Source organism: Rutidosis leptorrhynchoides, chromosome 5 (assembly GCF_046630445.1).
Source record: "Rutidosis leptorrhynchoides isolate AG116_Rl617_1_P2 chromosome 5, CSIRO_AGI_Rlap_v1, whole genome shotgun sequence".
In the NCBI taxonomy this organism is placed as follows: domain Eukaryota; kingdom Viridiplantae; phylum Streptophyta; class Magnoliopsida; order Asterales; family Asteraceae; genus Rutidosis; species Rutidosis leptorrhynchoides.
The window spans coordinates 140,499,722-140,521,312 of NC_092337.1; the positions used below are offsets into that span (position 1 = coordinate 140,499,722).

The 21,591-nt window shown below is 35.4% G+C and overlaps 1 pseudogene; it reads right to left on the bottom strand.

Annotated features, from left to right (window-relative positions):
- Positions 1 to 21,591, bottom strand: part of LOC139849053 (CLP protease regulatory subunit CLPX1, mitochondrial-like) — a 324,386-nt pseudogene that overhangs the window by 64,559 nt on the left and 238,236 nt on the right.

Sequence of the window (21,591 nt, forward strand, 5' to 3'; positions counted from 1 at the left end):
TTTTTCAGAAACTTCACATTCAAATTAAGTCCAGAAGATAGACGTTATATATACATATATAACTGTTGGCGTAGACATGCTGCGAGATTTCAAAATACTGATTGCTAATTCCCAATGATTCGTATGGAAATTCTCATTACAAGATGCGAATGAGTAAATTGTAGTGACCCGAACTTTTTCATGTTTATATATATTAATTGAGATTGATATTTACATGATTAAATGTTTTCAACATGCTAAGCAATCAAACTTTTTAAGACTTGATTAATTGAAATATGTTTCATATAAACAATTGACCACCCAAGTTGACCGGTGATTCACGAATGTTAAAACTTGTAAAAACTATATGATGACATATATATGGATATATATATATAGTTAACATGATACTATGATAAGTAAACATATCATTAAGTATATTAACAATGAACTACATATGTAAAAACAAGACTACTAACTAAATGATTTTTAAACGAGACATATATGTAACGATTATCGTTGTAACGACATTTAATGTATATATATCATATTAAGAGATATTCGTACATCATAATATCATGATAATATAATAATTTAAAATCTCATTTGATATTATAAACATTGGGTTAACAACATTTAACAAGATCGTTAACCTAAAGGTTTCAAAACAACACTTACATGTAACGGCTAACGATGACTTAACGACTCAGTTAAAATGTATATACATGTAGTGTTTTAATATGTATTCATACACTTTTGAAAGACTTCAAGACACTTATAAAAATACTTCTACTTAACAAAAATGCTTACAATTACATCCTCGTTCAATTTCATCAACAATTCTACTCGTATGCACCCGTATTCGTACTCGTACAATGCACAGCTTTTAGATGTATGTACTATTGGTATATACACTCCAATGATCAGCTCTTAGCAGCCCATGTGAGTCACCTAACACATGTGGGAACCATCATTTGGAAACTAGCATGAAATATCTCATAAAATTACAAAAATATGAGTAATCATTCATGACTTATTTACATGAAAACAAAATTACATATCCTTTATATCTAATCCATACACCAACGACCAAAAACACCTACAAACACTTTCATTCTTCAATTTTCTTCATCTAATTGATCTCTCTCAAGTTCTATCTTCAAGTTCTAAGTGTTCTTAATAAATTCCAAAAGTTCTAGTTTCATAAAATCAAGAATACTTTCAAGTTTGCTAGCTCACTTCCAATCTTGTAAGGTGATCATCCAACCTCAAGAAATCTTTGTTTCTTACAGTAGGTTATCATTCTAATACAAGGTAATAATCATATTCAAACTTTGGTTCAATTTCTATAACTATAACAATCTTATTTCAAGTGATGATCTTACTTGAACTTATTTTCGTGTCATGATTCTGCTTCAACAACTTCGAGCCATCCAAGGATCCGTTGAAGCTAGATTCACTTTTCTCTTTTCCAGTAGGTTTATCCAAGGAACTTAAGGTAGTAATGATGTTCATAACATCATTCGATTCATACATATAAAGCTATCTTATTCGAAGGTTTAAACTTGTAATCACTAGAACATAGTTTAGTTAATTCTAAACTTGTTCGCAAATAAAAGTTAATCCTTCTAACTTGACTTTTAAAATCAACTAAACATATGTTCTATATCTATATTATATGCTAACTTAATGATTTAAAACCTGGAAACACGAAAAACACCGTAAAACCGGATTTACGCCGTCGTAGTAACACCACGGGCTGTTTTGGGTTAGTTAATTAAAAACTATGATAAACTTTGATTTAAAAGTTGTTATTCTGAGAAAATGATTTTTATTATGAACATGAAACTATATCCAAAAATTATGGTTAAACTCAAAGTGGAAGTATGTTTTCTAAAATGGTCATCTAGACGTCGTTCTTTCGACTGAAATGACTACCTTTACAAAAACGGCTTGTAACTTATTTTTCCGACTATAAACCTATACTTTTTATGTTTAGATTCATAAAATATAGTTCAATATGAAACCATAGCAATTTGATTCACTCAAAACGGATTTAAAATGAAGAAGTTATGGGTAGAACAAGATTGGATAATTTTTCTCATTTTAGCTACGTGAAAATTGGTAACAAATCTATTCCAACCATAACTTAATCAACTTGTATTGTATATTATGTAATCTTGAGATACCATAGACACGTATACAATGTTTCGACCTATCATGTCGACACATCTATATATATTTCGGAACAACCATAGACACTCTATATGTGAATGTTGGAGTTAGCTATACAGGGTTGAGGTTGATTCCAAAATATATATAGTTTGAGTTGTGATCAATACTGAGATACGTATACACTGGGTCGTGGATTGATTCAAGATAATATTTATCGATTTATTTCTGTACATCTAACTGTGGACAACTAGTTGTAGGTTACTAACGAGGACAGCTGACTTAATAAACTTAAAACATCAAAATATATTAAAAGTGTTATAAATATATTTTGAACATACTTTGATATATATGTATATATTGTTATAGGTTCGTGAATCAACCAGTGGCCAAGTCTTACTTCCCGACGAAGTAAAAATCTGTGAAAGTGAGTTATAGTCCCACTTTTAAAATCTAATATTTTTGGGATGAGAATACATGCAGGTTTTATAAATGATTTACAAAATAGACACAAGTACGTGAAACTACATTCTATGGTTGAATTATCGAAATCGAATATGCCCCTTTTTATTAAGTCTGGTAATCTAAGAATTAGGGAACAGACACCCTAATTGACGCGAATCCTAAAGATAGATCTATTGGGCCTAACAAACCCCATCCAAAGTACCGGATGCTTTAGTACTTCGAAATTTATATCATATCCGAAGGGTGTCCCGGAATGATGGGGATATTCTTATGTATGCATCTTGTTAATGTCGGTTACCAGGTGTTCACCATATGAATGATTTTTATCTCTATGTATGGGATGTGTATTGAAATATGAAATCTTGTGGTCTATTGTTACGATTTTATATATATAGGTTAAACCTATAACTCACCAACATTTTTGTTGACGTTTTAAGCATGTTTATTCTCAGGTGATTATTAAGAGCTTCCGCTGTCGTATACTTAAATAAGGACGAGATTTGGAGTCCATGCTTGTATGATATTGTGTAAAAACTGCATTCAAGAAACTTATTTTGTTGTAACATATTTGTATTGTAAACCATTATGTAATGGTCGTGTGTAAACAGGATATTTTAGATTATCATTATTTGATAATCTACGTAAAGCTCTTTAAACCTTTATTGATGAAATAAAGGTTATGGTTTGTTTTAAAATGAATGCAGTCTTTGAAAAACGTCTCATATAGAGGTCAAAACCTCGCAACGAAATCAATTAATATGGAACGTTTTTAATCAATAAGAACGGGACATTTCAGTTGGTATCCGAGCGTTGGCCTTAGAGAACCAGAATTTTGCATTAGTGTGTCTTATCTAGTTTGTTAGGATGCATTAGTGAGTCTGGACTTCGACCGTGTTTACTTGAAAAATGATTGCTTAACAAATTTTGTTGGAAACTATATATTTTTTAACATGTGAATATTATGTGATATATTAATCTCTTAAAGCGTTTGATATTATGTGATAGATGTCTACCTCTAGAACAAGTCCCATTGACTCACCTAATAATAATGAAGAGTCAAATGTAAATTGGAATGATTCGTGGACTGATTCACAAGTTCCCGAAGAGGAACCGGAAGAAGAGTCGGAACCGGAAGAAGAATCGGAACCGGAAGAAGAATCAGAACCGGATGAAGAAATAGAACCGGTGGGGGAAATAATAAAACGGTTAAGTAAAAGAAAATCCTCAACCAACCGACCAAGGTTAATTATGGTCAATGGTGTTTCCGCCAAGGAAGCAAAATATTGGGAGGATTACCAATTCTCCGATGAATCGGATTCCGACGAGAATTCCGATGATGTTATAGAAATTACCCCAACTGAATTTAAAAAGGCAAAAGAAAATAATAAGGGAAAGGGTATAAAAATAGAGAAATCTAATTCCAACCCCGATGAACTTTATATGTATCGTCAACCCCCGAAGTCCTTAAGTTGTAACAATGACCCGGGAACCTCTAAACCACCAGGTTTTTCTAAACCAATGTGGACAACGACAGTTAGTATTAGGGGAACATCATATATCCCTAGAAACTTGGCAAAACGAACCAAAACCAAAGAAGAAGAAACGAGCGAGTCAGAATAAGATAGTTGTATTCGTGCGGTGTAATATATGTAATATAGTGTGCTTATGCTTTATGATATATGTAAAAATTGCTTGTATTAATAAGTATTTTTTTATGAATCTAACTCTTGTCTATTTTACAGTTTAAAAACACAAAATGGATAGACAACCCAATATTTTAAGAGACCTACCCGGAGACATGATTGATGAAATCTTGTCTAGAGTCGGTCAGAATTCCTCGGCACAACTATTTAAGGCGAGATCAGTTTGTAAGACATTCGAAGAACGTTCCAAGAATGTCTTGGTTTATAAGAGACTTTCGTTTGAAAGATGGGGGATATCACATTGGGAAACCCATAAGTTACGATGTGTTTACTTTGACGCATATATTGCGGGGAACCCAAATGCTATTTTACGCAACGGGTTAAGAAATTATTTTGACTCAATATATCCGAATATTGGACTTCGTGATTTAGAAAAAGCGGCTAACATGCAACATAAAGAAGCATGTTATGCTTACGGATTAGTAATGTTCGCTTCTCACCAAAGTGAGAACAAGAACATCGGGCTACAACTATTAAACAAAACGTTTCCACAAGTGACGGAGTCGGTAATTGGGGTAAGAAATGAGGTTTTTAGATTGTTACGGGACTGTTGGACATTACGTAACCCTCGTCCTTTTGATGACGTTACAACACGCTGTCTTATCAATGGCCATAACGGTTATGTTCCACAAGACCAAGGATGGGAAGTAATCCTAGTAAAACCAGAATGCATGACTTGTTTCTGGACGTATGAATTACGTGTCTTTATTGCCTTTGCTGAACGACTTGTGTACTAGCTAGAATTATCTTCACAACTATCTTGTATCAAAGTTTTTGCGTGCTATATTTCATGCTTTATGTAAAATAAGCGGTATTGTAAGTTTGTAAAATATTGTATAAAAGTTTGAACGCGAAATATTATTATAATCAGTTTTTCATATAGAATTGTAGTAGTTGAATTGTATATTAGCTACTAAGTATGAACTTAACGGGTAGGTACTACCCGAATTTAAACTTATAAAACGCTAATATGAAGAAAAAGATTTTATAAATGAGTTCATATTATGCTACGAAATACTATTAACTACTCTTAATATTCTGTATGATTAACTTGTTCCATTTGAATATTTTGAAGGAAATGGCACCGACTACTCGACACACCGTGAATATGAATGAAGAGGAATTCCGTACTTTTCTAGCTTCAAACATAGCCGCAGTACAGGCTGCGCTACATACCAACAATAACCTTGGATCTAGCAGTACAGGAAATCGTGTAGGATGCACCTACAAAGAATTCACTGCCTGCAAACCTTTGGAATTTGATGGAACCGAAGGACCGATCAGATTGAAATGGTGGACCGAGAAGGTCGAATCGGTGTTTGCCATAAGTAAGTGTACTGAAGAGGACAAAGTGAAGTACGCTACGCATACCTTCACAGGTTCTGCGTTAACATGGTGGAATACCTATCTAGAGCAAGTGGGACAAGACGATGCGTACGCACTACCGTGGTCAGTATTCAAGCACTTGATGAACGAGAAGTACCGTCCCAGAACCGAGGTCAATAAGCTCAAGACAGAACTTAGAGGGTTACGAACCCAAGGATTTGATATTACCACGTACGAAAGACGATTCACAGAATTGTGCCTATTGTGTCCGGGAGCATTCGAAGATGAGGAAGAGAAGATCGACGCGTTTGTGAAAGGATTACCGGAAAGAATCCAAGAAGATATAAGTTCACACGAGCCCGCCTCTATACAACAGGCATGTAGAATGGCTCACAAACTAGTGAACCAGATTGAAGAAAGAATTAAAGAACAGACTACTGAAGAGGCCAATGTGAAGCAAGTCAAAAGAAAATGGGAGGAAAACGGTGATAAGAATCACCAATACAATAACAACATCAATTACAACAATAATCGCAACAATTATCCCAACAATCGCAACATCAATCGCAACTACAACAAACGGCCCAACAACAACAACAACAACAACAACAACAACAGTAACTACAACAATCATCCCAACAACAATAATAACCGCAACAACAATAATAATCAGAAGCAGCTATGCCAAAGGTGTGAAAAGTATCACTCGGGGTTCTGCACCAAATTTTGCAACAAGTGTAAAAGAAATGGTCATAGCGCGGCGAAGTGTGAGGTCTACGGACCAGGGGTTAATAGAACGAAAGGAACAAGTGGTGTCGGAACGAGTAATGGCGGAGCAAGTAGTGTCGGAGCAAGTTATGCCAATGTAGTTTGTTATAAATGTGGAAAACCGGGCCACATTATTAGAAATTGCCCGAACCAGGAGAACACGAATGGACAAGGCCGCGGAAGAGTTTTCAATATTAATGCGGCAGAGGCACAGGAAGACCCGGAGCTTGTAACGGGTACGTTTCTTATTGACAATAAATCTGCTTACGTTTTATTTGATTCGGGTGCGGATAGAAGCTATATGAGTAGAGATTTTTGTGCTAAATTAAGTTGTCCATTGACGCCTTTGGATAGTAAATTTTTACTCGAATTAGCAAATGGTAAATTAATTTCAGCAGATAATATATGTCGGAATCGAGAAATTAAACTGGTTAGCAAAACATTTAAGATTGATTTGATACCAGTAGAGTTAGGGAGTTTTGATGTGATAATCGGTATGGACTGGTTGAAAGAAGTGAAAGCAGAGATCGTCTGTTAGAAAAATGCAATTCGCATTATACGAGAAAAAGGAAAACCCTTAATGGTGTACGGAGAAAAGGGCAACACGAAGCTACATCTTATTAGTAATTTGAAGGCACAAAAACTAATAAGAAAAGGTTGCTATGCTGTTCTAGCACACGTCGAGAAAGTACAAACTGAAGAAAAGAGCATCAATGATGTTCCCATTGCAAAAGAATTTCCCGATGTATTTCCGAAAGAATTACCGGGATTACCCCCACATCGATCTGTTGAATTTCAAATAGATCTTGTACCAGGAGCTGCACCAATAGCTCGTGCTCCTTACAGACTCGCACCCAGCGAGATGAAAGAACTGCAAAGCCAATTACAAGAACTTTTAGAGCGTGGTTTCATTCGACCAAGCACATCACCGTGGGGAGCTCCTGTTTTCTTTGTCAAGAAGAAAGATGGTACATTCAGGTTGTGTATCGACTACCGAGAGTTGAACAAACTTACAATCAAGAACCGCTACCCACTACCGAGAATCGACGACTTATTTGATCAACTACAAGGCTCGTCTGTTTATTCAAAGATTGACTTACGTTCCGGGTATCATCAAATGCGGGTGAAAGAAGATGATATTCCAAAGACTGCTTTCAGAACACGTTACGGTCATTACGAGTTTATGGTCATGCCATTTGGTTTAACTAATGCACCAGCTGTGTTCATGGACCTTATGAACCGAGTGTGTGGACCATACCTTGACAAGTTTGTCATTGTTTTCATTGATGACATACTTATTTACTCAAAGAATGACCAAGAACACGGTGAACATTTGAGAAAGGTGTTAGAAGTATTGAGGAAGGAAGAATTGTACGCTAAGTTTTCAAAGTGTGCATTTTGGTTGGAAGAAGTTCAATTCCTCGGTCACATAGTGAACAAAGAAGGTATTAAGGTGGATCCGGCAAAGATAGAAACTGTTGAAAAGTGGAAAACCCCGAAAACTCCGAAACACATACGCCAGTTTTTAGGACTAGCTGGTTACTACAGAAGGTTCATCCAAGATTTTTCCAGAATAGCAAAACCCTTGACTGCATTAACGCATAAAGGGAAGAAATTTGAATGGAATGATGAACAAGAGAAAGCGTTTCAGTTATTGAAGAAAAAGCTAACTACGGCACCTATATTGTCATTGCCTGAAGGGAATGATGATTTTGTGATTTATTGTGACGCATCAAAGTAAGGTCTCGGTTGTGTATTAATGCAACGAACGAAGGTGATTGCTTATGCGTCTAGACAATTGAAGATTCACGAACAAAATTATACGACGCATGATTTGGAATTAGGAGCGGTTGTTTTTGCATTAAAGACTTGGAGGCACTACTTATATGGGGTCAAAAGTATTATATATACCGACCACAAAAGTCTTCAACACATATTTAATCAGAAACAACTGAATATGAGGCAGCGTAGGTGGATTGAATTGTTGAATGATTACGACTTTGAGATTCGTTACCACCCGGGGAAGGCAAATGTGGTAGCCGATGCCTTGAGCAGGAAGGACAGAGAACCCATTCGAGTAAAATCTATGAATATAATGATTCATAATAACCTTACTACTCAAATAAAGGAGGCGCAACAAGGAGTTTTAAAAGAGGGAAATTTAAAGGATGAAATACCCAAAGGATCGGAGAAGCATCTTAATATTTAGGAAGACGGAACCCGGTATAGGGCTGAAAGGATTTGGGTACCAAAATTTGTAGATATGAGAGAAATGGTACTTAGAGAAGCTCATAAAACCAGATACTCAATACATCCTGAAACGGGGAAGATGTACAAGGATCTCAAGAAACATTTTTGGTGGCCGGGTATGAAAGCCGATGTTGCTAAATACGTAGGAGAATGTTTGACGTGTTCTAAGGTCAAAGCTGAGCATCAGAAACCATCAGGTCTACTTCAACAACCCGAAATCCCAGAATGGAAATGGGAAAACATTACCATGGATTTCATCACTAAATTGCCAAGGACTGCAAGTGGTTTTGATACTATTTGGGTAATAGTTGATCGTCTCACCAAATCAGCACACTTCCTGCCAATAAGAGAAGATGACAAGATGGAGAAGTTAGCACGACTGTATTTGAAGGAAGTCGTCTCCAGACATGGAATACCAATCTCTATTATCTCTGATAGGGATGGCAGATTTATTTCAAGATTCTGGCAGACATTACAGCAAGCATTAGTAACTCGTCTAGACATGAGTACTGCCTATCATCCACAAACTGATGGGCAGAGCGAAAGGACGATACAAACGCTTGAAGACATGCTACGAGCATGTGTTATTGATTTCGGAAACAGTTGGGATCGACATCTACCATTAGCAGAATTTTCCTACAACAACAGCTACCATTCAAGCATTGAGATGGCGCCATTTGAAGCACTTTATGGTAGAAAGTGCAGGTCTCCGATTTGTTGGAGTGAAGTGGGGGATAGACAGATTACGGGTCCGGAGATTATACAAGAAACTACCGAGAAGATCATCCAAATTGAACAATGGTTGAAAACCGCCCAAAGTCGACAAAAGAGCTACGCTGACATTAAAAGAAAAGATATAGAATTTGAAATTGGAGAGATGGTCATGCTTAAAGTTTCACCTTGGAAAGGCGTTGTTCGATTTGGTAAACGAGGGAAATTAAATCCAAGGTATATTGGACCATTCAAGATTATTGATCGTGTCGGACCAGTAGCTTACCGACTTGAGTTACCTCAACAACTCGCGGCTGTACATAACACTTTCCACGTCTCGAATTTGAAGAAATGTTTTGCTAAAGAAGATCTCACTATTCCGTTAGATGAAATCCAAATCAACGAAAAACTTCAATTCATCGAAGAACCCGTTGAAATAATGGATCGTGAGGTTAAAAGACTTAAGCAAAACAAGATACCAATTGTTAAGGTTCGATGGAATGCTCGTAGAGGACCCGAGTTCACCTGGGAGCGTGAAGATCAGATGAAGAAGAAATACCCGCATCTATTTCCAGAAGATTCGTCAACACCTTCAACAGCTTAAAATTTCGGGACGAAATTTATTTAACGGGTAGGTACTGTAGTGACCCGAACTTTTCCATGTTTATATATATTAATTGAGATTGATATTTACATGATTAAATGTTTCCAACATGTTAAGCAATCAAACTTGTTAAGACTTGAGTAATTGAAATAGGTTTCATATAGACAATTGACTACCCAAGTTGACCGGTGATTCACGAACGTTAAAACTTGTAAAAACTATATGATGACATATATATGGTTATATATATAGTTAACATGATATTATGATAAGTAAACATATCATTAAGTATATTAACAATGAACTACATATGTAAAAACAAGACTACTAACTTAATGATTTTGAAACGAGACATATATGTAACGATTATCGTTGTAACGACATTTAATGTATATATATTATATTAAGAGATATTCGTACATCATAATATCATGATAATATAATAATTTAAAATCTCTTTTGATATTATAAACATTGGGTTAACAACATTTAACAAGATCGTTAACCTAAAGGTTTCAAAACAACATTTACATGTAACGACTAACGATGACTTAACGACTCAGTTAAAATGTATATACATGTAGTGTTTTAATATGTATTCATACACTTTTGAAAGACTTCAAGACACTTATAAAAATACTTCTACTTAACAAAAATGCTTACAATTACATCCTCGTTCAGTTTCATCAACAATTCTACTCGTATGCACCCGTATTCGTACTCGTACAATACACAACTTTTAGATGTATGTACTATTGGTATATACACTCCAATGATCAGCTCTTAGCAGCCCATGTGAGTCACCTAACACATGTGGGAACCATCATTTGGCAACTAGCATGAAATATCTCATAAAATTACAAAAATATGAGTAATCATTCATGACTTATTTACATGAAAACAAAATTACATATCCTTTATATCTAATCCATACACCAACGACCAAAAACACCTACAAACACTTTCATTCTTCAATTTTCTTCATCTAATTGATCTCTCTCAAGTTCTATCTTCAAGTTCTAAGTGTTCTTAATAAATTCCAAAAGTTCTAGTTTCATAAAATCAAGAATACTTTCAAGTTTGCTAGCTCACTTCCAATCTTGTAAGGTGATCATCCAACCTCAAGAAATCTTTGTTTCTTACAGTAGGTTATCATTCTAATACAAGGTAATAATCATATTCAAACTTTGGCTCAATTTCTATAACTATAACAATCTTATTTCAAGTGATGATCTTACTTGAACTTGTTTTCGTGTCATGATTCTGCTTCAAGAACTTCGAGCTATCCAAGGATCCATTGAAGCTAGATCCATTTTTCTCTTTTCCAGTAGGTTTATCCAAGGAAATTAAGGTAGTAATGATGTTCATAACATCATTCGATTCATACATATAAAGCTATCTTATTCGAAGGTTTAAACTTGTAATCACTAGAACATAGTTTAGTTAATTCTAAACTTGTTCGCAAACAAAAGTTAATCCTTCTAACTTGACTTTTAAAATCAACTAAACACATGTTCTATATCTATATGATATGCTAACTTAATGATTTAAAACCTGGAAACACGAAAAACACCGTAAAACCGGATTTACGCCGTCGTAGTAACACCGCGGGCTGTTTTGGGTTAGTTAATTAAAAACTATGATAAACTTTGATTTAAAAGTTGTATTCTGAGAAAATGATTTTTATTATGAACATGAAACTATATCCAAAAATTATGGTTAAACTCAAAGTGGAAGTATGTTTTCTAAAATGGTCATCTAGACGTCGTTCTTTCGACTGAAATGACTACCTTTACAAAAACGACTTGTAACTTATTTTTCCGACTATAAACATATACTTTTTCTGTTCAGATTCATAAAATATAGTTCAATATGAAACCATAGCAATTTGATTCACTCAAAACGGATTTAAAATGAAGAAGTTATGGGTAGAACAAGATTGGATAATTTTTCTCATTTTAGCTACGTGAAAATTGGTAACAAATCTATTCCAACCATAACTTAATCAACTTGTATTGTATATTATGTAATCTTGAGATACCATAGACACGTATACAATGTTTCGACCTATCATGTCGACACATCTTTATATATTTCGGAACAACCATAGACACTCTATATGTGAATGCCGGAGTTAGCTATACAGGGTTGAGGTTGATTCCAAAATATATATAGTTTGAGTTGTGATCAATACTGAGATACGTATACACTGGGTCGTGGATTGATTCAAGATAATATTTATCGATTTATTTCTGTACATTTAACTGTGGACAACTAGTTGTAGGTTACTAACGAGGACAGCTGACTTAATAAACTTAAAACATCAAAATATATTAAAAGTGTTGTAAATATATTTTGAACATACTTTGATATATATGTATATATTGTTATAGGTTCGTGAATCAACCAGTGGCCAAGTCTTACTTCCCGACGAAGTAAAAATATGTGAAAGTGAGTTATAGTCCCACTTTTAAAATCTAATATTTTTGGGATGAGAATACATGCAGGTTTTATAAATGATTTACAAAATAGACACAAGTACGTGAAACTACATTCTATGGTTGAATTATCGAAATCGAATTTGCCCCTTTTTATTAAGTCTGGTAATCTAAGAATTAGGGAACAGACACCCTAATTGACGCGAATCCTAAAGATAGATCTATTGGGCCTAACAAACCCCATCCAAAGTACCGGATGCTTTAGTACTTCGAAATTTATATCATATCCGAAGGGTGTCCCGGAATGATGGGGATATTCTTATGTATGCATCTTGTTAATGTCGGTTACCAGGTGTTCACCATATGAATGATTTTTATCTCTATGTATGGGATGTGTATTGAAATATGAAATCTTGTGGTCTATTGTTACGATTTGATATATATAGGTTAAACCTATAACTCACCAACATTTTTGTTGACGTTTTAAGCATGTTTATTCTCAGGTGATTATTAAGAGCTTCCGCTGTCGCATACTTAAATAAGGACGAGATTTGGAGTCCATGCTTGTATGATATTGTGTAAAAACTGCATTCAAGAAACTTATTTTGTTGTAACATATTTGTATTGTAAACCATTATGTAATGGTCGTGTGTAAACAGGATATTTTAGATTATCATTATTTGATAATCTACGTAAAGCTTTTTAAACCTTTATTGATGAAATAAAGGTAATGGTTTGTTTTAAAATGAATGCAGTCTTTGAAAAACGTCTCATATAGAGGTCAAAACCTCGCAACGAAATCAATTAATATGGAACGTTTTTAATCAATAAGAACGGGACATTTCAATTTGTTCTTATTTATAAATCACTTTATCATTTTTCGAATATTGTTAAAATGGAAAGATTTCTCAAATCAACGTGGGCCTTTCAACAGAGACTTGTAATCATAATTCAATATATCTGATAATTCAATCATTTGATCTTATCTTCTAATTCCATTGATAAACATTTTGAAACAGATACAATCATATAAAGTATTTAATCTAATATTTTGTTTACGTTTCAAGTTATAATATATATACACATATACATATATAATCATATTCGTTTAATGGTTCGTGAATCGTTGGAACATGGTCGAGGTTGAATGAATGTATGAACATAGTTTCAAATTCTTGAAATTTAACTTAACAAATATTGCTTATCGTGTCGGAAACATATAAAGATTAAAGTTTAAATTTGGTTGGAAATTTCCGGGTTGTCACACCTTTTCAGGGACATTAACTACCTGGATTAAAGGTCAACATTAATAATAAACCTTCTTAACATGAGAAATTAATTTTTCCAATCAGCTGTGTTGGTTGAATGTTGATTAATGGACTACCCGACAAAGTTAAGTATGATACTTAACCAAAAAATATGTTTTGATGATGACACATACATACGCATTAGTGATGATCGACATCTTAACATAAATACGCAAGTTCACTAATCCATACTTGATCTTGCAAATGACCAAAACAAACAAAACTTAGAATGAAAATAAAAAATCATAAAAGTACACGGTCAATGGTATGGTCGACCGTATACCCGACCGTGGAAACCCAGAGTGAATCTTTAACGCAGTTTTATGAAAACAAGTTGCACGGTCATCTCCACGGTCAACCGTAGAGCGACGGTAGATTCCTCTGTTACCAATCTTGACCAAATTTAGTTTGACCACTTCCCGACATCTATAATTCATGAAACCTTTCTCAACAATCTTAGAATAGATGCCCTCTCCATACTCAATTGAGTTTTGGTCATAAAAACACTAATCTTGATTAATCACACCTAATGACGCCTTAATGACAATTTAACCACGATTAGGCATAACACACAAGTGTTAATAAATAGCTTGTGATCTTAAAACTTATCTAGACACTCTTAGGATGATCACCAAGTACCAACACACATAAGCCTATGTCACTAGAACACTAATTACATCTAAAGATCACTTAGTGACAAATTAGTGTAAAATGAAGAACAATGTTTTAAGTGTAACTAGTAAAGACTTATAATCTTAAAACACACTTAGATACATTTAGGATGGTCACCAAGTCTCAACTAGAGATTGCTCTTCCCTTATACATGTGTTGGACATTAATGTGTGCTTACACATTAATCATGCAATGTGTTACATTGCAAGTAAGCTTGCTAAAGCTTAAACCATATTGTTGTGCAAATATCTATATGATTGATATTAGAATAACTATCTCTTGCTATATGTGAGTATTACTTGCTATTTGCTAATATGTTTAATACTCATCAATTTGCCAACTTGTTAACATGCTCTTAAACTTGCTATGTGTTATAGGATTAGAACACTAAAATTTAAATAACTAGTTTACTTCAATGAATTAAGTGTAACATGGTTCACAAACATGAATGGTCAATAATATATTTGTTCTTATCTAGTAACACACTATGTAACATGTCCAAGTACAACTTAACATTGATGTCTTTACACACTTAATGTTTAACTTAAAAAGACATCATTCAATTAATCTTTACTTAATCTTAAAATGAACTTGATTTGTAATTAACTGAAACTAGGAAGTTAATGACATGTTGACTAGTCTTTAGGATTAAACCAAGTGCATTGATGAGCCTAACCAAGTCTTGTGCAAACTGAGATTACCTCAAATGACAATCAAGACACTCCTCCAAGAATGTTGAGTTTACCACACTTGGAGTGTTATGTCATTTTCACACAATAAGACCAAATCTCACACACTTAATGCATGTTGTACTTGTAGAGGATATTGGGTTTCTTTTGCAGGTGCTAAATGAAGTAAAGAGTCCAAATATTGAGGTTCAAATATGAGTCAAATGGTTATACAACGGATACAAAATTTGGATAAGGGCGCGCACGGTCGAACCACGGTCGACTGTGGCAGTCACCGTCTGGCAATGGCTAGTTTTTGAATCCCACTATACATAGCAAGCATTAGAGAGAATTTGAAGTAGACCCTCTTGCACATTTCAAATTCATATTTCCAGAGATCACAAGGCTTTAATTACTACTCAAGTGTGTTCAAGCAAGAGAAGATTCTATGATCTTATAGATATAGAATTTGGTTATTGTAAACTTACTATACAAATTTGTTTATCTTGTGAGTTTACTTAGTGTGATATATGTCCTAGAATTGTCCTAGGATAATCATCACCAGTTGTGTGAGTCTTGTAACTTCAATTAGTAGAAGCATAAGCTAGCTAGTTATCTACTTCTTTAAAGGGACTTAGGAAGTTAATTAATCTCATTTGGAGATTAATACTTGTCCAAGTTGAAGACAAGTTAAGCTAGGTTGGAGTTGGTCTTTCAAAGGGATAGAAAGATTAGGTTTGTTGTCTACCAAAGAAGTTAAAGACTTGTAAATCGGATCTCCACCGGATTTGGAGAAAAGTGCTTAGTGAAGCAAGAAATCCCGATTAATGTAATCGGGGAGTAGATAAGGTGGATTACTTAACATCCACCCCAACCACTATAAAACGACTCAACCCGTCGATTTTCGGCCCATAAAATGTTTTCCTTTTTAAACACAATAATATTTACAATATTTAGGTCCCATTATATTTCCAAAACAGTTCCATTACGATAATAATATTAAACACCTCAATACATAAGTTTTAGTAATAAAACGGGCATACACCCAAGACCCGTTTGACATAACTATAAGTAAACGTTGACCCGACTATTTTACTTTACAACAAAACCGAGCATGGTAATTGGGGCCACACTACCCAATCCTAATCAATCCAAAAGTACGTCTTCCAAAGCAACCTACAAAGCCAGTAGATCCCACGCTTACCCGAGCCGCCACCTTGCGAACCTATAAATATATTATCAATGAGAGGGTAAGCTAATGCTTAGTGAATGAAAAGATACTATACACATACATACACATAAAATGAGTACGCATCACCAAGCACAAATATTAAACGCATACCACATCCACATAGCTAAGCAAGCTATATAAATCGTACCACCAAGCTAACACCACAAGATTAGCTACAACACAAATAATATGTATACATAATCAAATATATAAAGAACACACGAGCAACCCAAGGTAAACCCCTTAACCTTACACATATGAAGGTTGGTCGAACTACCTGAGCCTTAGATAATCCGCACAACCAGAGATTCACTACCTTCATTACACAATAATTGAGGTTGGCCGAACTACCCGAGCCTTAGTGAATCCGCACTACCCGAGATTCACTACCTCAACAATAGGGATGACCGAACTACCCAAGTCATTGTGAATCCGCACTACCCGAGATTCACTTCCTAATCAAAAACCCATCATAAAAGGTTTATTACACTAAAGGTGGTAACCCAAAACGCATAAGCGTGTCACATGGATCCAAAGCACAAGGGGGTCCATCCTTCCACACACAAGTAGAGTGAACCTGAGCAAGGGCCACTCTACACACACGCACCCATCCTACGCATACATATGCATATAGTAAATTTACACTCACCTTTATCGTCTTGATGAAATGCGAATCCAATTCTCGCAACTCGCCGATGGAACATACCTATTCCATTATCATAATCATCAATACATACCCATTTGGACTCTCGACCCGCCTAAATGAACACTAAGTGCAAAATGCACAATTTTGTACTTTTAACGCTACCCTAAGGCCCAAAATTAACAAGGATAGTGCCCGCATTCCCGAAATATATAATGACACTATATTTAGCCTTTAAACAATCACTAGCACGAAATTTGCACAAAAACCCATTTTGACCCTCAAAAGAGTCAACCAGATAAATTTGTTTATATGAAAGTTCGGATCGTCAGTCGGTAATCCTTAAAATTTACAGATCATACTGACTAGTTTAATCATGTGTGAGCTGATTTCAGGAATTCCTTTAGTTCCTAAGGTGATTGGTCCTCCTCTTTCCTCTAAGCATGACTTATGCATAGAAGCAAGGGTATCTTGTTGTTCCATTTTTTTAGATTTTCTGTTTAAAAAGACTTAAAAGTAACTTTTAGAAAATATTAATTCACTAAAAGGATCGATAATTTAATAAAAACAATTATTCTTGAAATTCGGTCGCTCACCAGATCGGATATCTTAACTGATAGAACTTCTCACAGATTACTTGTATCGAGGTGGCCAGGCCGACTACGGAGAGGCATGATCCTTTTGGTTCCAATATAATTAGAGACGGTTCAGAAAATCCAACAACAAAGTTCGTGTATAATTGTCTTTCTTAGACACCACCAAACAATACTTTGTCTGTTTAAAATCTTTCTCGATCAAAATATTCGATCCCCAGCAGCGGTGCCAAGAAAACCTTTGATATGCTACTAACGGACGGTTTTATTTGTGCGGTGTTGTTAAGTCGCAGGATGTCCGATTCGGTAGCACACAATGGTTTTGTTTAATTATATTATGCGGGGCCTAAATTTACTTTTACTTTCTAAGGTGTAGAACGTGTAAGTTAACCTAGTGTCGTATTTTTATACTGATTAACGAATTATAGATCAAGTGGATAATTATCTTTTAGTTAAATTACCTGGATAAAAGATAGTAGTTGATTTTAGCTAAAGGTCCTAAATACAGGAAAGTAAATAAAGTGGAAGGATATCCGGAGTATGCAGATCAGGGAAATGTTGACCAAGATATCAGTATTGGGTTAGGGAAAGGTAATTATGCTTATGTTAAGACTATGCTTGGAATGATGTAGATCTGGTTGGATGAGCCAATTACACAGACCTACTTATCTATGAACTCTCGGAGTTCTCTTTGAGCAGTGAGAAGTATGTCACTTGGTCGTATAACTGAAGTGTAACAATACCTCGGAGGTTATCCTCAGTAGAGTACTAGGTTTATTAGTGAGTTAAGCTCTAATCCTAACCCTCGTTATCAGTTTAGGTAACTGAATAACAACGTGCCATGTTGATTGAACACTGATCACAAACGGAAGGAGTCCGTCGGTTTAAGTTGGCAAAACCTTAGATGAAAACTAACAACCATTCCATCATACTAATGAGATCACAACAAATTAAACCTTATACATCATCACAGTTAATATACTGATAGTAAATCAGATAGAAACCTAATGAATACCTAAACAGTTGATATGACTAAGACCTAAGGCAACAATCAGACAAGAACATGCAATAGGCTTGGGTCATACAGTAAAGGCACTAACTAGATCTTAACAATTTCTAAGAGGTCTCTTCGAAACAGTCAATAGGCATACTAGGTCATTCATGTCTCAATTCCTAAGTTCCGTGTCCTAAAAGTGCATTAGATGCCTCTCGGGAACTCCGGCCATACCGAGTTCATAGAATCTTCAGATACTGTATAACCAGGGGTCTTAATTCTATGAAGTAGCTAATTTCATATAGGTGGACAAGTTCTGATCATAACCTAGGTTGGTCAATCCTTAAAATGCTAGCATACAGATCTACCACACTTCCTAGTTCAGTATTATAACAGTAATCATACTAAATTAACATAATTACGCTAACCCAAACTTTTATCATGGCAATATACTGATAAATTAAGCTATCATGGCAATATCGGAACGCATTATTAAACATAAAAAGTAAAAATACTTGTTTAATACAAAATACAAGCGTTTCGGATAAAAACCTGAAAAGGCCGAACAAATCTGCCCGAGATCGCAGGGACTCGCCGGGATATCCTCCGGAAAATAAAAGCTAAGCTAACTACTACTAAAACTAACTAAAAGATTAAAAATATAAAATGAATTTCAAATTGAGTATGTGTTGGAATGGATGGAGAAGGCCCTTTAAATAGACCACATTTTTTCCTGCAAACGGCTGGCAAGCCGTTTGGCAGGCCGTATTTGGCAGGCCGTTTGCATGGCAAGCCGTATTAAGGGGCCGTTTGCTGGACCGTTTGGAAGGCCGTACTCCATACTGGCAGGCCGTATGGCAGGCCGTATGGCAGGCCATATTCGGTGCTGGTCAGCCTTGATTAACTGGATCGTAACTTGATTTCTTGTCTTTCACCGTTTTCGCTCTAGAATCTTCGTTTTAGCTCCATTTTACTTGATTCTTTTTGCATCACCTTCGTAATTACTTAATCTACAAAATCAACCGAAAAAGCGATAATTTTGCCGACAAAGTTTTAATCTTTATTGTTTTAGGGCTCAATTTACGGGGTAAAAACGTGACTTTTTGCCCGATATCAAATACCCCACACTTAGCTTTGCTTGTCCTCAAGCAAAAAGCGGGAATATAAGGATCTTTCTAATAGATTTTCCCTTGACCCACCCGTAGATCTTTTTATTATGCCTTCATCAAAAGTCGGCACATCTTTCGAAAGTATTAGAAAAAGTTTCAAGCTTCGATGATTTGGTCGCTAGATTTCAATTGCGTCCATAGTGGAAAAGGCATACTTTCCAACTCTCGGATGTAGAGTATACATGATCAGGCTCCTCACTGATGGATCACTCGTATCACTCAAGTGTTTAGGGTGTCCTATTCTAATTGTATTGTCGCTCAGAAGCCAGTCGTGTAACAGTTCTCATCATAGGCTTGGTAAAGCATCGATATCTCCACCGGTTAAGTAAGGACGGCACTGATCTTCTTCCTAAGCATTCATTCAAGAGGAGGACGGGTTATAGGGTTTGGTTGGAAATTTATGATTCGGTGAAAGGTATCCAGATCTTTTGATTTTTGAGAGAATTGATAGACTTTGATTCTTCAGAGTATCCATTTTGGATAGATAATGGCTGAGAATTCCGTAAAGGTTTTCTTCGGAAGAGGCGGATTTTCTAAGACTTTGTCTAGAATTTTTTTTTGCTCTTCCAACATTCTTCTTCAGGGCATCTCCTCGGGTTTTCTTTTTCCTTATTAGTGACTTTGCTCTTAGAAACTTTGCTCTTTCATAATCATTTTTTTTTTGCATACCCTTTCTTCATAACTTTTGTCTTTTGTTCCTGGTGCCCAGAGAGGAAGTGATAATCCACTGAAAATAGGTCTTTGACCTATCAAAAACAATCAGAGGTTCGGAATCTTTCAAAAGTGCTTTTGAAGCGTATTTATTCGATCTATCTCTTTATTAATCTCTGGATCTTTTGGTGAATGGAAAGGGGAGTGAATGTGAATGGTGTATTTTGGGAGTGAATTTGGGGTGAATATTTCTGATTCATCAACTCTTTATGTGAGTTGGTCGGTTTGAATTGCGTGGAGTGGAAACGGAAACGGATGGCTTTTTGTCTTCTCTATTCAGAATGATTTCGGAAGGAGTATCGCACCTGCGCCACGTATGGCGCTCACTAACCATTGGTCTTGAAACATATGTCTGAACCAAGTTCTAACTTGAACCATACACCGGCACGCTCATCAATTGAAATAACAAAGTACTGCAGATTTGATAGGTCATACAGACACTTTGGGTCCAAGGTTCCTCACTTTTTAGGAGTAGGGGTCGTGCTTGATCATGCGTAGCCTTTTACATATTTTCTTAAAAGAAATCTTTTGCACAAAACATAAGTTTCAGCTTATTCGTTCCATTCTAATAAATGTTCCAAAAACCGATTTCTAGCAATTTTATTAGATCTTTTGGGCAAAAACAAAGTAAGAATTTTTCAAAATTACCCAATATCCATTGCTTAATTACTTTTGGACAAAAGAATTTTTCAAAACTTGGCGATTATGGTTACTTGACTATTAAAACGTCGACCTTTAAAAACCTTACCCATTACCCCACACTTAGAAGCTCATTGTCCCTAATGTTCTCTAGAAAGAATATAATACTTTATAAACTAAGGACATCGACTTCTAAAATCCTAAGTTAGTTGCGGGGGTTACCCCACACTTAGAGATTTTAGTGCGTTATAATCGAAATAGGTTTGAGGAAGGATTAATTTCCTTATGGTCGTGTTACTTTCCTAGTGCTGGGCCTTCCTACGGTCAATCTCCTACGGACCAGTCTCTTTTGATAATATTTCTGCATGAAGAACAAAAAAGAGAAAGGCAGCATTTCCACTATATATAACTTTTTCAGTACAATGCTTCAAAAAGATAAAACTAAAGTAAAATAAAGATAAAGTAGTCTATGGGATACTATCCAGGTCAATGTGCTGTGTTGGCTCTGCGAAGTATCTGAAGATCTCATCATCCTCTAGGTTCGGCAA